This window comes from Mugil cephalus, chromosome 8 (genome assembly GCF_022458985.1).
Source record: "Mugil cephalus isolate CIBA_MC_2020 chromosome 8, CIBA_Mcephalus_1.1, whole genome shotgun sequence".
NCBI lineage: Eukaryota > Metazoa > Chordata > Actinopteri > Mugiliformes > Mugilidae > Mugil > Mugil cephalus.
This window is the reverse complement of record NC_061777.1, coordinates 21,642,602-21,662,437: the sequence shown is the minus strand read 5'-3', so window position 1 is coordinate 21,662,437 and position 19,836 is coordinate 21,642,602. Positions and strand designations below refer to the sequence as shown.

The following is a 19,836-nucleotide window of genomic DNA, read 5'->3' as shown; positions in this document are numbered from 1 at the left end:
TCAGCCGAAGTGCAGGGCAGAGTGTGAAGCCAACTTTAAAATGTAAGCCATGGACACGTTTGTGTAAGCGTGGGTGACCCGCGATAGGAAAGTCAAACTAGCTAGTTGCTGGCTATGTGCCGTTTTCTGTCAGTGTCATTTTTTCTGCTGAAACGGTCTGCAAATAGATGCATGTAACTGAGACCCCCAGACACAATCGGATGCTATTGTGTTTTGCTTTATTTTATTTATTGACAAATTATACAGTATCTCTCATGAAACGCTCAAGTTACAGATGTAACTTGCCTTCTAGCATGCGCTTCTGTACTGTAGAATGAACTGCATCCGTCTTTTATATTTTAGTAGCAATAACATGGTGACACAGTGGACATGGAACTGTAAAGTGAAATACTAGAAATATCATCTCAGTGCCAAAGATGATACATTTCTAAGTAGTTTCATTTTGCAAAAGGAAGAAAGACACAAAAAAAGGTTTACAAACAGACAAACAAAGCCAATTAGCAAAAAAAAATGCAGATTAGTTTTCCCTAAATTCATTAAACAAGCACTGAGCTCAACAACTGACCTCAGCATAATTCCAAAGCTGGCATCGTCACAGTGAGAATAGTTTCATCTACCTACTGAGGAAGGGTGCCCATGAGCCACTACACCAACTTCCATTTTATGCCAAGCAGGATCACACACTGCACTCCATGTCAAGATTCAGCTACTACCGTCACCAAAGAGAGCATTTCTGGATGTGATATGTACGAAGAATGAATGAGAATAACAGCATTACACTGTGCAGCCATGTCACACACAGATCAAATCTGCACTGATTTATTCTGCATAAAAGAACTCCTCTTTACTGAGCAAATGAGCAAATTTGCGAAGTTCGACTTCAAAATAGGTCTGGAGACGGTCATAAAAAGTCCACACAACCCGTGCACGTACAATGACAGTCAACCATAATTGGCCCCTTGCCAGTAGATTAATATGCCTTCCCTCACTATTAAAATGGCCTTTCTTAGTGAGGCTCCAGAGAATTAATTAAACCAATGCCATTTTGGAAGGCTGAGGATTTAGGGATAAAATGACCTTGATATGAGAGGCAGGGCTCATGGATGTATAGCTGCACTGTTCTTACAGTGTGTCAGCACACTTAACCTTATCTGCACAGTGATTACTCTGTAAGGGTTACACACTGAACTTGTTGTACCCTGCAATTTTATGTAGGTATAGTAAAGGCTAGTGTGAACATTATACAGAACTTAAGTGCAGTAGCTCAAGTTTTAGTGAGAAAGGTCACAATGAATATGGTGTTTACAAAGAGAAATCTACCTGGATAAGTTTCCACTCAGCTGTGATCACACACGTAGCACTGAAACACAAAGAGCAGCTTTGTGTTGGCTGCAGATAAAATGAGAAGTAATTTGTTGCAATGTAACCATAAAAAGGTTCAAGCTAACATGAATTATCAAAGACCCCCCAGCCCTCACAACTTATTGTATAAAAAAAGACTTAAAACATCAGTAATCTTCACATAAGTCTTGTCAATAGACAAAGAAAACCCGATCAAACCAGTAACAGGGAAAGAGTATACTTTGGTATTTGTTTATCAGGAAACTGAGTTGAGATATATATCTGTGAGGTAAGTGCAGATCTAAGAGGTAAAGTTAGAGTCATCTGCCACGCACCATGTTGTGCGTGGCAGAGTGGAAAGACAAAGACACTGCTCTCCAAAAAGAACATAGCAGTCCATCTGCAGTTTCCCAATCATCACGCGGATGAGCTGAAAGACTATGTGAAAATGATTAGTGGACGGATGAGACCAAAATTAAAACTATTCGGTTCAAATGTCTGGAGACTAAACAGCATCAGAACCTCCACCACTCCATGAAACATGGGGGATGGTGTCCATGCTTGGGCCTGTTTTACTGCATATATGCCAAGAGTACTTACCATCATTAATGAATCAGTGAATCATGTATTATACCAATCAATTCTAAAAGAAAATGCATCATCTGAATCTTAGGAGAAACTGGGTCATGCAGCAATGTAACAATCCCAAGAACACTGGTTGTTCTACAGTTAAAGTCCTGACCTTAACCCAGTGGAAATGTTGCGGAAGGACCTTAGGCTAATAGTTCATGTGAGGAAATCCACCAGCATCTCAGAAGTCAAGTGGTTCTGTACTGAAAAAGGGACTAAAATCGTTCCCAGCCTTTGCAGACAACTAACACAAAAGCTTAGTATTTCTCTTTCATTCATATTCATTTATTTTTCTTTTTGTGTGCAGTCAGGACTTGTGTGAAAATCCAGTAATGTATTTCTTTTTTGTGCATAGATTTGTTGTTATTAACACATGCTCAAAATGAATGAATACAATACCAAAAAGAGAAAGATGAAATATCAAGATTCCATTCGTGTGAATATGAATATATCTACAAACATATATTGAAATAAATAAATAAGTGAAATAAAATAGAAGTTAAATTTAATAGTAGTTAAATATGGATACAAATAAGATACTACCAGTACTAAACTTTAAGGATGAATTAATCTGTTGATGTTTTGAGACACATGGTGCATGGTGCAAATACTTTGAAGCAGCACTGTAAGTAAAAACAGTTCCCCAGAAATAAATAAGTAAACAACTCTGATGAATAATTTGCACATGTTCTTGACTCAAAATGTTTTCAAATCTCATCCATGGAATGACTCCTGGTTGAACTGCAGGGCGCTTAAGGAACAACTTATAGTGTGACTGTAATTCAACCTTACTTAAAGTTAATCTGCTGTAAACAGTGGGTCCACAGGCCACCCATTGCCACCATCCTGATTCACAAACAACAGATTTAAGAGCTTCGGGGAGGAAAAATATGATCCTAAATTTCAAAAACACAAATTTGAGCTCTTAGTTTCTCACTGTAAAAATGCTAACAGGCAATGAAGCAGCAGGTGACAGTGAGGAATCACTCAGTGGTTCTCTCCCAGCAGCCCGGCCTCTCAAGGGGAGAGCAGTGAAGGCACCAACTGGGGCAGAATGGTTACCCCAGGGAGGTAGTGGAGGTGGGCTAATTTCCCGTGCCTGTACTTTTAATACAGTACATTCAGAGCAACCTGGACAGTTTTCACCATTTCTTGTGAAGTTGTTTGCAAGTGTTTAAATCTTCCCCCTATGTTAAGGCTGACGTCTCATCCAAAGCCAGGCCGTAACTCCAGGTTGAGGTGCGCAGATGCAGCTCTGGTGATGTACTGCTCCCCAAGAACTACAGTATATCTCAACAAACAGTACAGGACCAAGAGAGGAATGCATTTTTTCTCCAGTCAAACTATACAAATGAGCTTTTTTAGTTGCCAGAAATCAGATTAACCTCAGTAGCAAAAAGGAACAACAAATAAAACAAACAAACAAATATAGTTCCTATGTACGTGCTTAACTGTTTGTCAAACTTCTACATCTAAGCTTCCACAAATACTGTAGGTTCAACTTCAGTTTAAGATTCCCAAGCAACCAAGATCAAGGCCTGATCTGTTTGTCAGGTGGCAACAAAGCATCTTTTCAAGAAGAGCAACAGTACTTTGGAAGACAGTGAAAGCAAGGGCAACCTTGTTTGGTGAATGGATCCTGGGCACACAGAAAAATTACTTGGGATCTGTGCAAGAAACTTACACAGGACATAACAGCAGACACTGGCTCTTTTTCTTCAAAACTGTCAATTTGATATAAGCGGGGTATAACAAAATAACTTGTTTTTTGCGCTCTCAGTGGCAGAGAATATATTTATGAACCGCTCAGATAATCCAAACTAGAAATGAGCTTCATCGTGTTTTAAAAGTCACCCCTAAATCTACCGCAGCTGTGGACTCGCATGACACAGTCACCTGATCCTCAGCTTTGTTTATGAGCCTTTCTTCAAACCATGTCACGTATATGATCTTCGCTTGACGAGCTGCCTTTTACACCTTTTCGGACATTTACAGCATATCTCCAGGTGAGGTTTAGCATTTGTTTGCAAAGTGTCACCACTCCTTCGTCATAAATCCACCGGTAACAATATATTACGGACGTTTTGGAAAGGGCATGAACTCACCTTTGGTTGTGGAGAAAGACCCATACAAATATCAGAGCAGGTTGACATTTATCAGAGCAGAGTCACAACTCTGGAGTTTCTGTACCTGAAAAACAGGGAAAGACATTTAGACTTTGTGCTCTGAAATAAAAACATGGATGAATAAAAGACGAGAGTAAACAAGCAGTTCTCTGAGCTCTTGACTGAAGCAAAAATCAGGTTTATTGTGTTGTCTGAAACTAAAAACAAAACGGACTGAACTCTTCTGGAACTGTTCCTGCCAGGACGAAAGAGGACGAATCCAATGATTAAACTGTAGTTCTGTTCTTGTGGTAATTATGCCGTAATGTAGATCAAGGGAGTCACCAAAGGGATTCAGCAGCGTGCAGCAAATGTGAGAAAAGCTGTTCATTCTTGTTTTTCATTAACATATAGTCCTTGACTGGGCCTTATAAATCATATGTACTGTATGTGTTTCCTTTTGCAGCAACGTTCCATTAACAATAAACAACACACCGACTTGCAGTAGTTAAAGGGAATACACACACACACACACACACACACACACACACACATACATATATATGTGTGTGTCTCCTGTCCTGTTTGGTCAAGCAGTGAGACCTTGACAAGACAATGACAGCTGAGTACCTGCCATAACTCTCCATCCTTCCCCCTCACTACCGCTGCTCTTTAATTCACTCTGTCTCCCACTCGTGTAACTGTGCTGTCACTGTATGGGGTGGGCTTTGTTGTACCGCATATGTTTTGTTACAGTAAATTGCCTACAGTGTTTAGTTATTTATTACCGTTGCAGACGCGTTCTGTGTTTGCATTGGCTAAAGTGTGTCGAGCTCTCAGGGTCATCATAAAAATCTGATTAAACAGGATTATCATCTCATTTACCGTTGATCTTGTCTGTGCAACTTCTACAAAGTTCCAGTAAGCAGCCTTGTGCTTGAGAAGCGCACCCAAAGGCTCATTTTCAGCAAATAGCAAAAACCTGTCTTGTTGAGAATGTGACGGCATTTACAATTCCTGGGAGGCCTGCTAAGGAAAACTGACAGGAGTGCTTGATAGCGGCGGCCTCATTCATTGGTACTGCTTATTCTGCAGGATATTTTATGTGACACTATTACAGCTGGAGCTTTTTTTTGTTTTTACAAAGTGGGCAATTCAATGCTTTATGGCAAGAACAAAAAAAAATGTTAGTTCTACAGAGAAAGGAAATAAAGACTTAAACGTCCCTTTGAAACGCCCCAAGGGGCAGATTAGTTAGAAGCAACCGAATCTTAGAAAATAGATTCAACAATCAGTGGCGGCACTAGGCTGAGTCATAATTTATTACCCGCGGACGCTGCTCGCTAGCGCCTGTTCGTGTCACACTCAACACTGGGCATCAGGCTCAAAATAGATACCAGAAGCTGGATCGCATTACAGCATTGTGGGGCTTCTGTAAAAGAACATGACATGTTTGACTGTAGCTTTGTGGTGTTTAATGACTCCCCATCGTTTTTAGTGGCGCTGGCGCAGTATCTGATGACCATGTGTCGTCGCCCTCCAACCACCATCGAAACAACTTCGTATCAGCCGCATGTCATCTTTAACTACAAGGGCATTAAAGGGTCCCTGCACTACTGGAATACATCCACAAGATCAAAGTAGAAAACAGGATTCTGTATTTGCTGACTTGAAGTGGTCAGCAAAACTCATCCTTGCTGTTTTTTTCCCTCCTCCCTCTTTACTTGTGACACACACACACACACACACATGGGCAGACACACAAAGTGGGCAGAGGCGGGCAGTTTCCATAAATAGAACAGAAAGTAGGCAAGTGGCTGCTGGGAGTGGCTTTTACTGGGAATATGATCGATTAAAAAGCAATTTGCTCCCCTGCCCGGCTGCTGCACTGCTAAATGACAGCCCCCCACAGTCCAGATGGAACTCCAAGGGGTCGGGGGAGCCCGCCTGCCCCGCCTGCTCTTCCATCTCCAGCAACCAGACCCCCTTCCCTACACTCACACACACACACACACACAAACACACACAACCTTGACTTCCAAGCCCAAACCCCGTCACAGTCTGATGGACACTTTGAAAGCGACCAGGCAGAAAAATCCCGGCAGACCCTGCCTCTGTAAGAAAAGAAAAAAAAATCTAGATTTTGTTGTAACGTACTTGAGATAGCTGAAAGAGAGGGGCGAGAGGGCAGGTTAAGACAAACAGGAGCTGAATGCGGCAGAAGTCCAGATGAGATATGAGTTTGATTCAGTTTTCTCTGTCAGGGGCACTGGACCAGTACATAGCTATTCTGCAGCTACAGAAGCTTACACACAGCTGCTAAATGACGGCTTTATTGGTGTAAAGTCATACGTCTTTGTCGAGCACATGTGTCTTCAGATTGTGAAACCACTGTTGTTACATAAATTATTCCTGTTTGGAAGCGGGCCCTCTCTTTATACGTCTCACTTTCCCCTAAGTGCATAGCTGTCTCTGCTCCTGGTTTGATTTATGTGTGAGCATTGTTCAAGTGAGCACATTTTGGAAAACATAAACTTCATCCTGATATTTGGAGAAGGCTGTTCTCCGGTTCGTTTTGTTGTGTTGTCTATTACATCCATTATACCACTTATTACAGGAATTAAAAAAATCTATTTCTAGGCTATCGATGCGTGCAGATAACTGTTTCTCTGGAAACATTTACTTCGGAAGAAACTTTTATGTGCTGCTTTTGTACATTTCATTTGGTCCTAGACTCTCAAATTGGGATCCTGTGCAAAATCGTAATTATAACTCTTTTATTGTTTTACAACATTTCACAGATCAAATTGTGCGTCAGCTGGTAATGAAAATGATTATGATGAATTCCACAGCGTGTTCATTACACAGACTCCTGGAACCCGAACATGCTGCATGTCTGTCTGATCACATGCTGGGAAAAGGGGGCTGAGGTGAAGAAGGAGGGCAGGCTGGACCATATGGGCCCGGGCCGTACCGTTTGGCTAGCTGCATGGGAGCCCATTTTGGGAGATTGGCCCATTTGTTGCCTTGCTGCCACTGTTGCTACAAGGCAACACAATGATCTGTGTGCCCCAGATTGTGTGTGGAAGAGACATCTCTGTTTGGGTTAGTGTTATAGCTGTGGCTGAGAAACACTTATCTCTTAAAGGTCGAAATTTCAGATCCAAATCGATCAAGAGGGGTTCCATTACAAAAACATATCACTGAGCTGAGCTAAAAGATAAACACTATTTTGAAGCGCCACGGAGTATATTCACTGTTACCATAGGAACACGGGTAGTAAGGGATGGTGATGGTGATGACACTGTTTTGAAATAATTCCCCTGAAATCTGTCTGCATCACACATATACATATTTTAATATACAAATGAAATACAGCGCCAATAAGATATGAAACCCATATAGGCTATGAGAAAAGACTGGCCCTTCCCACACCATATTTGCTCAAATTTATTATCAAATATGACTGAGCTGCAGCTACTTTTCTAACCCTTCAGAAACACTTCCACCGATTATCCTCACTGTCTGCAGCTCTTGGCTGCGGCAGAGCTTGGCTTCAGACTCAATGGCTGAAGGTTAATGGATGCTGACAGATGACGTAACATGGAAGTCATTTGGAGGGAGATCTGGCTTCTTTATCAATGGCGGCACTCCTCACACACACGGACAGAGGGTGGAGGGAGTTAACAGCAGTGATTCTTTCCAGAAGCCTCATGCTCCCTTCATGAAAGGTGTTAGGAGGGCTAATGACTAAATCCTTCCTGCAGTCATGAACATTGCTCATTTTCTATAAGCTCTGATGTGTCATTTTTAACATAAACTAAATTAATAACTTCTGAACTTTGCTTTAATTATATGGCGACACTAAAGCTGGATTTTATCAGATTGGGAAATATTTTCTAAGAGTTATAGCCCATGATATGATTCCAGTGTTATCATTATGCTAAGCCCTGGGTCAGCCAGATGCCTGTTAGCTTAGCTTTAGCTCAGTTAAGACTGCTAATATGAGGAAAAAGCTGTTGCTCGTTACAAAATGCACCAACAAAAACCTCTGAAAAAAACAGCAATTAGTTTCTGTTATAATTCTGTTTGTTTTCATTGAAGTGCAAAAGTGACAGGTTTCAGGGCAGCTGAGTTAACCTAATGTGTTCCAGTTTTATGAAATGCAAAAGCAACATTTTCCTCACTATTCCTTGAGACTTGCATTATTTTCAGACTCTCTTACCATTGTTTATCTGAAGGCTTTAGTGCCAAGAATAGAACACTTTAACTAATGTCTTTTGTCAATGACTCTGTGACCTTGCATGGTTTATCAGAGGCCCCATGAGTTCACCACTAATGGGATGAAGGGATAGCGATGGTGTTGGGGGTCTTACTGGATTTCAGTGAGGTGAAACAACCACAATTAGAGTCCCTGGCCTTACCCCGGCAGTATGAATGCTAATACCGAAGCACCTTTTCAGACGCTCAAAAGTAATAGATTTTTCTCAAAAACTATTCAGCCAAAGAATAATGAAAGTGCTTCAAAGGCACAATTCAGTGTTTTTTAAGGGAAAAAAAGTTTATTTGTTCTTTTCTTTAGTGTGAAAAAGTAACTCTCAGCAGACTGCAGAATCCAATTTTCAAATTATAAAATGGACTACTACAGGTATACCCACATTTGCTTCATGACCTAAATAAAATATTAATTTATGTATGGGGCAGATTAATAAGAAGCTTATTATTGTGGTTGTAGAAAATCCTCAAAACTCCCATTTAATTTTTCTTCAGTTCTGTTCTTACATTAACAGTGCGTTATGCATCCTTTCAGACTATAGGGTTTCACACATCCCTTTGATAAAATAAGGATTGTTTTTTTTTTAATCCGTCCAACATCCACAAAATTCCTAGACTAGTCCTGTTACACTCTAACCTTGCATCTCACTCACAGTTGGTGTAAAAATGGATACTGGCAGAGACAACTGTGCAAAGACACTTCCACTTGATATGGCATTAAAAGCAACAGTCTGCTATTATGGCTTATGGATAAGCCAGTCTCAGCTCTCCTGCACACAGACGTACAAGCGCACACGCAGCTTTCTCTGGCACAAGCAATGTGTCAGACAATAGTTGCCAAGTCTGCTGCCTACAACAAAAGCTGGAAAGAATTAGAGAAATGGAAATGGTGATTCAATGCTTTTATGAAAACTGGAGTGCAGTGTGCTGTGACAGAGTAAAAATCCATTGAGACGGACTTAATGCGCCGCGGAATCTATTCTCCGCCCAGACCCCCAATACGTGGCATTCAAAAATGCAAACTAGAATCCGCTGTATTGTCCCTGAGAATTTACACAGTCAAAACCAGTCACCCCATTGCTCCCAGTTGGTATGTTAGACTTCATACATTTAAAATCCAATTGCCATGTCAACCACGTTCTTTGGAACTTGCGTCAGTAGCAGCAGTCACTCAGGAGTTAAATACAAAAATGTACAAATATGAGTACAAAGATGAGGTAAATTCAGGTAAAAGGTGGGACATACTGACCTTCCAAGCAAAACTAATACTTGTCAAAAAAAGATAAGCAGGCGTGTCGTGTTTTTAAACTGCACAAAAGGGGGTGCAGCTCAATATCATGTCCCAAATATTTTGCGCATTCAGTGCATGTCGTTCTTCACCTCGTCTCCTCTTTCACACTCAACAAAGCTACATCATATTGGATTCTCCCGATAGAAAGTGCAAGTGCAGACCTTTCTGACATCTATTTAAGCCTCCAGCCATATATCTGAGTCTGGAACCCATCCAGGAGCGGTAAATACCTGTGCAGAAGCAGCAACGCGGCAACGCTACGGAGATTGGTATTCAGAGTGCCAGCTTCCAAAGTTGAAGCTGCATAAATAGCCCGAGCTATTACATAAAGGTAAACAAACCACATTGTGCCGAAGAATACCGTCTCTCTGCTGCAGCGGGTGGCCAAACTGACAGAAGCTGCTCCGCTCATCAAATGAGATAATAATGTGTTTTTTGGTTTCACCAGGCTCTGTGGCAGAGGACAGGGTGCAAGCTGTCGAGATGGGAATACAAAGAGAAAGAGAAGAAACATGGTTGAAAAACCAAAAATGAGGGAAGTGACACAAAGTCAGCTGCGAAGACTTAGTCTTTCAACGGTGTCTTCCTTTGCAGCAAGACAGGCCAAGCTGTAGCCCAATGTATTGTAGACGATGCCTTGCAGAGCCTGTCAAACATTCTTTTGCAAATCATAGCGAACTGCTCATATAATGAGCGTCGCAAGTTTGGGTAAAGGTCCCCACTAACACATATCGGAACTGTTTATTCCTTTCGGTATGGCCCACTAAACAGCCCAACGTGTTTCTTCCGCAGCGCGGAATGTGACAGTCCTGTCAGTTTGTAGACAGAGAAATAAACATCACATCTTTCACTTTTTGCCGGTATCAGCCACGCATCCAATTTAAATGGCTGCCGCAAGATACCACAAGACGGAATGAGAAATGAGAGAAGGTGGGAAGAGAGGGTAAAGGGATGTAGACGTGAATAGTGGAGGAGAAAGACAGAAAGGAAGCAGCAGTGAAGGAAAGCAGGGAAGGACAACCTCATGAAATATAGATGCAGAGAGGGATGGAGGAAACGATGATGGGGATTTAGGGAGCAGCAGTGGACTTTAACATCTTGTGGTTGTCCCTCATGAGGAAGTTTTGAGCCAGACAGTCTGTGCTCTGTCAACCATCAACACTCTCCTTATCTCTTGGAAAAAAAAGAGTTGTGGTTGTTTATACGTTCATGTCTACAACACTGTTCACCCAACAGAGACACACATTCAAAAGACTTGCACTTGCAGCAGCTACGTATGACTTTAGAAGGAACAGCTGGTTAAATATTTTACAGAATTAAGTTACACCAACTAAATAAAATGGAGTTGCAGCATACATTTTAAAGTCATGTCAAATCATATGCACCAACCTGCAGTCCTCAGATGCGTCATTTTGTAGCTACGCTCTGAAGACTTGGTCCAGCCAAACAGACATTAAAGAACCACCAGCAACAAAGGCAGACTGTGACGTCGCCTTCGTCTAGACCAAAAGTTGCACTTGAACACACCACAAAGATGAATGCCAACTAGCACATAGATTCATGAAAGGAAATGCCTTCATAGGAGCAGGTGGTAATAGTTTGTGTCTGCCATTTAAAAGGAAAACCTTATTATTAGCTAGGAGGCTTGGAAGATGGGAAATGGAATAAACTGTCATGCAGAGCCGGCCTCTTTCACTCTAAATGACCATTTCATCTATATGAATGTTACATTCCCTTCAAACGGCATCGTCTTATTTATTTTTGTAATTTCCATTTTGCTTCTCATGCATTGGTTGCATTGGTTGGTATTGTAAACAACTTCGGCTGGTGTTTGTATTACAGCCCTGTCTGTACGAAAAACAAATGATGGTTGCTTATCTCAAACTGGGTCAACGAATACCACCAACCTAGACCAGACCAGGCCAGACACCCCCACCCCACAGCAATAACACTCCCAGCAAGATGCAGCCTGTCAGACACACACAAAAATGGTCTAAGGACAAGTCAAAAAATACGAAGAACAACCCAAGGTTCCACCTGGCCTCCAAATTCACTAGATCCCAAACTGATCAAGTATCTGTGGGATGATCCACAGATACTCGATCCACTTACAACATGACACCACAGGACACCCTCAGAAGGCCCACATCCATTCTCTGATGAGTCACAACTGTTCTTGAGGCACAAGGGAGACCTACATTATATTACCAAGGTGGTCATAATGTTATGTCTGATTGGTGTATATTGCCAGTGAGCTTGTACTAGCAGCTTTATCATTGTAACGCTCAGCCTCACCCCTGTTGAGGTGTCCCTAAACAAGTCAAGTCAAGCCCCACAAGCTCAAGGCGGATGTTTCTGTGACTGTTCTTTCATTGTCTCGAATATCGTGTGATTAACAGTTTGCCAGGAAGCTGAGTATTTCAGCAACCGTTGTTCTCGCATCTTACACTGAGTGAGCATTAGCGCTTTGATTGACAGCTACTCTCAGAGATGAATGCAGATGCACGAAGCGGCGCTTGAAAACAACACACAGGAGAGGCCTATAAGTTGTGCTTTCTCCACTCTGCCGCTTCCCACGTGGTCCTGCTGCTGTTCACTGGCTGGTTTAAACGTGCTTCAGCACCAGCACCAAACACTTTATTTAACAACAACAGGTGGGTGTACAGCATGGTGAAAGGCCGCCACGCTTAACATAAACAGACATTCACCAGGACACATAAAGACATTCTCCCATTTTCTGCGGTTATGTATGGCTACGGAGTGAATTGTTGACTGGCATGTATACGCACAGCCCCGCTTAGATGACAAGTCCTTATTTCAGTTTTGTAGCTGCGTATACTCGACTGTGCCTAATTTATCTCCAACTCATTTTCTCTACACTTTAAAAGCAGAACAAAGGTCTGTTATGTGTGACATACAGTACAGTAAAGCAGACTTCGCCTCTGGAAAAAACTGCCTCCATTTATTGCAGCAAGCACGGGATAAAACGCAACCCGTGCTACTTAATTTATGATACAGACTAAATTAATGGGTGCTGACAAGCTCAATAATTTTCAGAGGCAACAGATAACTATTATAATTATCAGCCTCAGAATTAAATAGTCAGTGTCCAGACAGTGGGCTCTTACAGCGGCGCGCGTGTGTGTGTGTGTCTGTGTTAGTGTCGTCTGCTGGCCAAAGCAGAGCCCCATTAATTCCGGACGCTGTGTGTTAATGTGATATTGTTTGGTTTATTAGAGTCCAGTGTCTGCCAGGACCCTGACTACAGAGGGCTGATTCTGTGCCAAAATTCATTCCGTCTCTTTCTTTCTCTTCCTCCGCTGCTTGACAAAAACATATTACATCTACAAGAGTACTCTTCCTGTGTTGGCAGAGAACAGCAGCTCGGCTGTAGCCACGCTCAACAAGTGGTTGCCATTTTTTTAAGCCTGCGCAGAAACGACTCGGTGTCAGGAACCAGCCATTCACCACATTATGGTTCATTAACACTGCTCATTTAAAGCAGTTGGTTACACTTCTGCACTGTAAGCTTGGCCAACATGATGACTATATATATAAAAGAAATCTTTTAAAGGGGACATATTCCAATGGAGAGACTTAGAAAGTATGAGAGAGCAACAAAACAAGCACTGTTCCTGGCAGATGCCTGACTTCATTAGGGACTTGCATGGTGCTTCACAAGCACTCCAGTAGTCTGAAGCCATAAACAACACAGAAGAAATTGACTTTTTCTGGAGACTAAGTGCATGCCAGTGCAATCACACAAGAAAACACACCACCACTTCAGATAATTTGTGTTACTACATGTCTCTCTCTCCCTCTCCGTCTCTCTGTCTGCTTCTCCATTAGTCAGGGTGGAGAGATTCTGGAGAGCACAGCTGCCCTCTATGGGCCTGAAAACAAACTGGCAACACGCTGGCAGAGAGGCAGCTCGGATTTTATTCTGCTGCCGCCGCATCGTGTCTGAAAGAAACAGAAACAGAGAGGTGCTATTCTCAGAGCTCAGGTGTTTAACTCTAATTAGCCGGCTTATCTTCCTAATGGTGCAATCATCAAATATAGCTCCAGCAGCGTGGCAGGAAAGGAGGATTTCTCAGTGCAGTACAACATACTTTATTCGCTTGGAATGTGGAGTAACTCACATGGGCTCACATCATTTTAAATGCTTGTGAAATATACTCTTAACCCCCCACTGCACACAGCTCTAGTATCTCTGGTTCCAAATACCATACGTTTGGGTGCCAAGTTCAATATAGAACAAGGAAAAGCACTGTTTGTCTTTGCTTTGTCCTCGCTGCCCCGTCCTGAAGACACAAACCATAAAAAACTCGGTGGAAACACACAGGACTGGCCTGGCAATAGATTTTACAGAGCAGGCCCAGACAAATGAGGTCTGTGTGTACTCTGACTGTGCTTCAAAGAGCCACTGGAAGCCACAGTTCATAATTCTAAGTCGGCCATCGTCTCCACTGCACCGCACAGACCCTCTGGAGAGTCAGGAAGCATGTAGCTCTGGGGGGGAGGCTGTGTACGTATCCTCCCATCCACTCAGCGGACTTCCCCCTCGATCACGCCCGACACGCTGTGATGTGTGATCGAGCAAAGAGCTGAGAGGATGAAAGGAATACAAGATCTCCATCTATGAAAACATTCATTATCATGTCAAAGCCAAGTCAAGTTGTGGCTTTAAGAGGACGTGTTTTGTTTTGTTTTTTAAATTGAAAATAGTCTAATGCTAGCAATGCCAGAGGATATTAGCCAACTATTAAAGCAGGCATTTGAGTATATGTTCACATGTACACTGAAAACAATTGCTTGCTGCAGTAGTTACTGTTCTTAATAGTGACCATGAGGAGATCTCTTTATATCCACCTTCTAATATAAGTAATTGAGGGTGGAATCCAAAGTTTCAAGCTCTGTAAAAATATTTTTTCCAAATTTTAACCAGTTAACCAAGGATATATTTCTACTGTATTGTTACTCTACAAATTGTTGTTTTTGATTCTCTGAACAGAGCTTTCTTATGGAAAAATGCGCATATGCGGTGCACAAAATATATATATCTGTAATTGGTCGGGGACTAATTGCGCAGCAACTTCCAGGGCTGGAAAAAGAAGGTAATGCTTAAATGCTGAAGAGTGCAATTCTTCAAATGGCCAATCAAGGCTTTCCACCTTCATTTTAAAGGGTCAAATTCCACAGGTCCACAGCAGAAATGAACATGTTTACAACCTGCTACAAGAAAAGCTTTAATCTATATAGCTCTTTTAGTATCCATATGCAGTGCAGCCATAGATTGTTTGCTGTCTGACTACTCATCACCCGCCACTGATGCTCCAGTTATTCAGTAGTTAGTAGATTGTCCAAAAAACAAGCTACAAACCAGGACAACTGGACTTCATCCAAGTAGCTCCTTTAGTTAATTTACTTCACTCCAGGTAAGTATCATTATCAGGATCATTAGCAGCGAGCTTAAAGTGGGCAACGCCCACAGATGTTCCTCTTCAAACTCTGATTGCCCACTGAAGAAAATACTTGGATGAGTAGCAAATGTTACTACTGCCAGACTGAGGACCTCCACAGATGGCCACAGCCAAAGAAAACTACACTAAGATTCAAAAAATCCTCTTCAGGAAACATAATGGTGACACCACAGAGGGTTTGTCCACCTTTATATACAGTCAATGGACTTAATACTCATGTCATAATCTGACAAAGTGGAAAGATATTAAAGATGTTAAAGACGAGGGATGTTAAATAATGTGTAATGCAACATGTGAATTTCCATTAGTCTTTTATTTGGCTTACAGTGAAAAATCCCCAAGACTGAATTCATGCTGTAACTTAACTATACAGTTTGGCAGTTTAGTCCTTCACAACTATACACATCGGAGACAGCAGAGACGAGCAAATTCCCTTCGCCAGTGTCAGGAAAGCCTTATAAACCCTCCTGTTAGTGTTGCAGAAGTCAGGTAATGGAATGAGGGCCTGACCTAGCTGCTGCCCCCCCCCCACGGCCCTGTCAAGTGGATCATGAACGGGGATCACTGTAGTGTGGACGGAGGCCAAGAGCTGCGGACGGAGTGGCAACTCCACTCCAGCCTCCAACACCAGCGGCTGCAGCGACCGCTCCGTCACGCTGGACTGCAGACCTGTGGCCGCCAGACAACACCGAACACATTGCAGCAACACTTACACTGACACTGAGAGAAAACACGCTGCCGTATCAATAATAATGAATCACTCACTCATTCAAACACTCACACTCACCCACACACTCAACTAAGTCACTCGAACGCTCATTTGCTCATTCACAAGCTCGCTCCATGAGGCACATGCTCAGCAGTCTTTTCTTTCACTGATCCAGACATGCAAACACACACAAAGATATTAAAATATGGACACACACAAATAGCACTTAAGACCCAATATAAAAGCAGCATTGTGAATAAATGAATATCTAGTCTTGACACCAGTACTACATTAATGTAGCATATACATTTTACTGGTATGGTTGTCATTTTACAAATGGCAATATTCTATTTCGCTGCTGTTGTCAAGAAACCCCATGATAAGTGAGGAAAAGGGTCGAGCAGAATTTATAAACAATGGGATGCATTGTTTAAAGTGACGTCAGTGGAAGTGGAAAACATATGGAATTAAATAAAGGAGTGCATGAAGAGTAAGTCATTTGAAAACACAATGGCCATACATTTCTTTTATTGCTGTTGCAGCGCTAGCTTCTGTGCCTGTTATTTATATGGGTTCCCAGAGCCCTTGGCTATACAATGATTCAGTACACAGCTCATCCAGATGAATGACGAGCAACTTGGATGGGAACTTGACCCGATGACGCAGTAGGAGGGAATGACAATACGTTTCACTCTGAGCAGGCGTACAGGAGAAAAGGAATCTTTTGCACACTGGAAAATAAAGGAATTTTATTTATTTATTTTTTAAAATAGATGGACATTCCTGTAAAATTACAGTTTTTGGCTGCAAGATTTCCATAAATGTACTGGTTTTGTTATTCATTTCAAGTAGCTTATTTTACTTTGATTTTGCAGTATTTGTTTCATTTTTATTCTGAGTTCATCATGATCTTTGAACATATTCCAAACACCAAAAGATATTAAAAACTATTTTCTAGATTTGAGCTGGCGTCCAGACAGAGCCTATAGAGACTATCCATTCGCTGCTTGTTTTTACACCTTGGCTCTGTGGTGTCTCCTGTGCAGAACACATGCATGACTATCACAGACAGCTACAAGGTCCCCACAAATTTCAGTTCCATTCCAGCTTCCCTTCCACAGTCCGGGGGGTGAGCACATCGCTGGCGCTTGATGACATGTTTACTGCTGTCCATTCTTCATGCACTGGAAAAAGTAAATATTTTTGTACCACTCTAGCCACAAAGCAAGTGAACTTTGTTTTGTGGCTAGTACTTTTTTAAACAGAAAGATTTCATGTAAATGTCAGCATACTCTGACAACTAATATCTTTAATGCAGAAATCACAAGTAATAACATTCCAAGGCAGAGCATAAAACATACACCTAATTTACTATATTTTTCTCCCAGAAATATGCAGAGCCTTGCTCCAACTTCAACAGCGAAAGTAAATCGTCAGAGCAAACCAGTGGCTAAGACAACAGTTAATACTGTATATCCGAAAGGAAAACTGGCAACCAGTGGGTATTTTAGCACGTCTTGAAAAATAAACCCTCACATTTCTTTTACGTTTTCATATTTCATAGCTTATGTCTGTGGGACACACACTGCTGTTTAAAAGTATAAAAAACTAATTGACATTGCAATCAAGCCCTCCAGTGACTAACTGAAAGCACTAAGGCTTCATCTAAAATATTAAAATCATCATTTGCACAGAAGTAAATTCCCATTTCTGACATTTCTTCAATATTTTAATAAACCCAAAACTCAACTCTGCTACAAAAACGGCATTTTAATATCAGATATATTACAACCATCGCCCTAAAATATCCAACATACTTCCTTGTAAAAGGGGATCTACATAAAAGATTATAGAACGATGGCCATTCCTTTGTGAGAGCAGTAAACTTGCCATGCTTTAATTGCTCAGATAATAAGAAAACCATCAGAAATAATACATTTTGCATTAATGCACTTTACTTGCCCTTAATTTTATTGCACCAAATCTTTATGTTATGTTTATGTCTAGATATTCAGTCTTTTTTTTTTCTCCACAAACCCCAAGTTCAACAAAGACCTGTCGCACATGTCTTTGGATGGTGGGAGGAAGCCGGAGTACCCAGCGAGAACCCACACAGACACAGGGAGAACGTGCAATATCCTGTTGGCCGTTGGACGATGGCCCGTCTTGTACGTGTGAATCGGGAGCACGAGGCATTGGTAAACAAAGGCAGGTGGGCCGAGCAGATTGGAGGGGGCAAAAGAACCAACAGCCAGGCTTATTCATATTGAATGATGGCTGAGTCAGAGACATCTGATTCACTCATTCTGGGTTCATAATGGCTCGTAAACCATGTGGCTGTCACCAAGTGACGGTGGCTCTGTCATAGATATTAAACCTAATTAGAAAAATCACAAGATGATATTGGCTTTTCTTTTTTTTTTTAAAAAACGGTCACTGTGCCCCAACTCTGGCACAATATACTTTATCTGACACCAACAATAAAATAAAACTACAGTCACACTCAGTCACACAGTGAGCCCTCAAACCTAAAGCTATTATATTAACAGTGGACTACATAATGTGTAAAGTGAGTGTGTTGACAAAGAAATATATTTTTTAGGCGATGTGCGCAGTAAAAGACTGAAAGAAAGATAGCAAATAGATGCTGAGCATGTGGCGCATTTAGCAGCTAAAGAGGTCAGCATTTCCCTCAGGAGTCTGTGGAGACCAGAAACCAAGCAACAAAATACAATGATTTGTATTCAAGTCAATCTAATGTAAACCAGATGTGCAAATAAACAACTCTTTGCTAACATATCAACTTTGAAAACTTTTCAGTCCAAAAGAAGAAGACCAGAGAACTGATTGTTGAGAAGTATTTCACACTGTATGCATGCACCAGTCTAGAAGTTGAAGTGATCCAAGTAATGACAAATTCAGAGAGGCATCTCCTAAAATAGCAGCCCATAAACAGTACCATGCATCACTAAATTCGAACAGGCACATGGCCAACAGGAAAGCAGGTGAAAGTAACTCTGGGCTTTTCAAGGCAGAGCACACAGGCAAGGTGAGTCAGCGGCTGCAAGCCTCACTCATTAGCTATGGATGGATGGAGGTTCAGGGCCTAGGAGCTGTTGAGCTTATGCAGGTCCCACTCAAGCAAAGAACACAAATCAAAAACCTTCAGTTGTGTCCTGATGCATCTGAGTGTGGTGATTTTATAGGCTTGCAAGTTTATATATTCAAAGTTATGTATGATGTTCAATAAATCCACCATGTAGACGCAGAGAAGATGAATCGAGCATGTCCGGGGCAAAAGAGCAATAAGCAGCAGAGGTAGAGCTCAAACCTTTAGGTGTGACATTTTCTCAGATACACAGGAGAAGCTTGAATCCGATGTGAAGAACTGTGTTGAAGATAAAGCCCACTGTGAAACCCCCTACCATTCTGTGCCAAGGCAGTTAATCCAAATTAACTGTGCCAAGGCTTTCCTTCTACACTCCTACACCTGTCAGGTTGGCCTCGGCTCTCTGCCGAGTAGCAACAGTCAGACCTCCACGGGAGAGGAAATTACCCATGAAAGTGTTCAAAATTATTAAAGGAAACGGATGATTATTGCCTTAAAATAAGGACCTCTAAAATAGCCTAAACTTATATCTATAAACCTTAAACTATTTCCTCTTTCCCAGGGATATATCTAATACAGCCTTTTGCAGCCAGCTAAGCACAAAATAAATCCTTATATCAAAACATATCACCTAAATTCAAAGAGGAAGCCACCTTCTCACAAAATACTTGCTGAACATGGAAGCAATACCTTCCAGAACATCAAAATCTTTACCACAAAAGAGATGAAAAGGAGTGTGTCGGAGGATTCTGAGAGAATCTAAGAATGGCAGTATGGAAGGAAGGAATCAAATGCGGATAGTGGCTACTGTAAAGGCGAGAAAATCCTTGCACCGCGTTAAGAAGAAAATCCTGGCGAAGCAGGATTTCATCTTCATGAGATAGTGAGCAATT

The 19,836-nt window shown here is 41.6% G+C and overlaps 1 protein-coding gene across 12 annotated transcripts in view; it reads right to left on the bottom strand.

Moving 5' to 3' along the window:
- The window catches only part of arvcfb (ARVCF delta catenin family member b), a 190,415-nt gene that overhangs the window by 146,021 nt on the left and 24,558 nt on the right, over window positions 1-19,836 (bottom strand). For all 12 annotated transcript variants that reach the window (XM_047593063.1, XM_047593069.1, XM_047593067.1 and 9 more), the window contains exon 2: window positions 4,077-4,161. The gene's annotated coding sequence lies outside the window, so the exon portion shown is untranslated. The remainder of the gene's footprint in view (window positions 1-4,076; window positions 4,162-19,836) is intronic.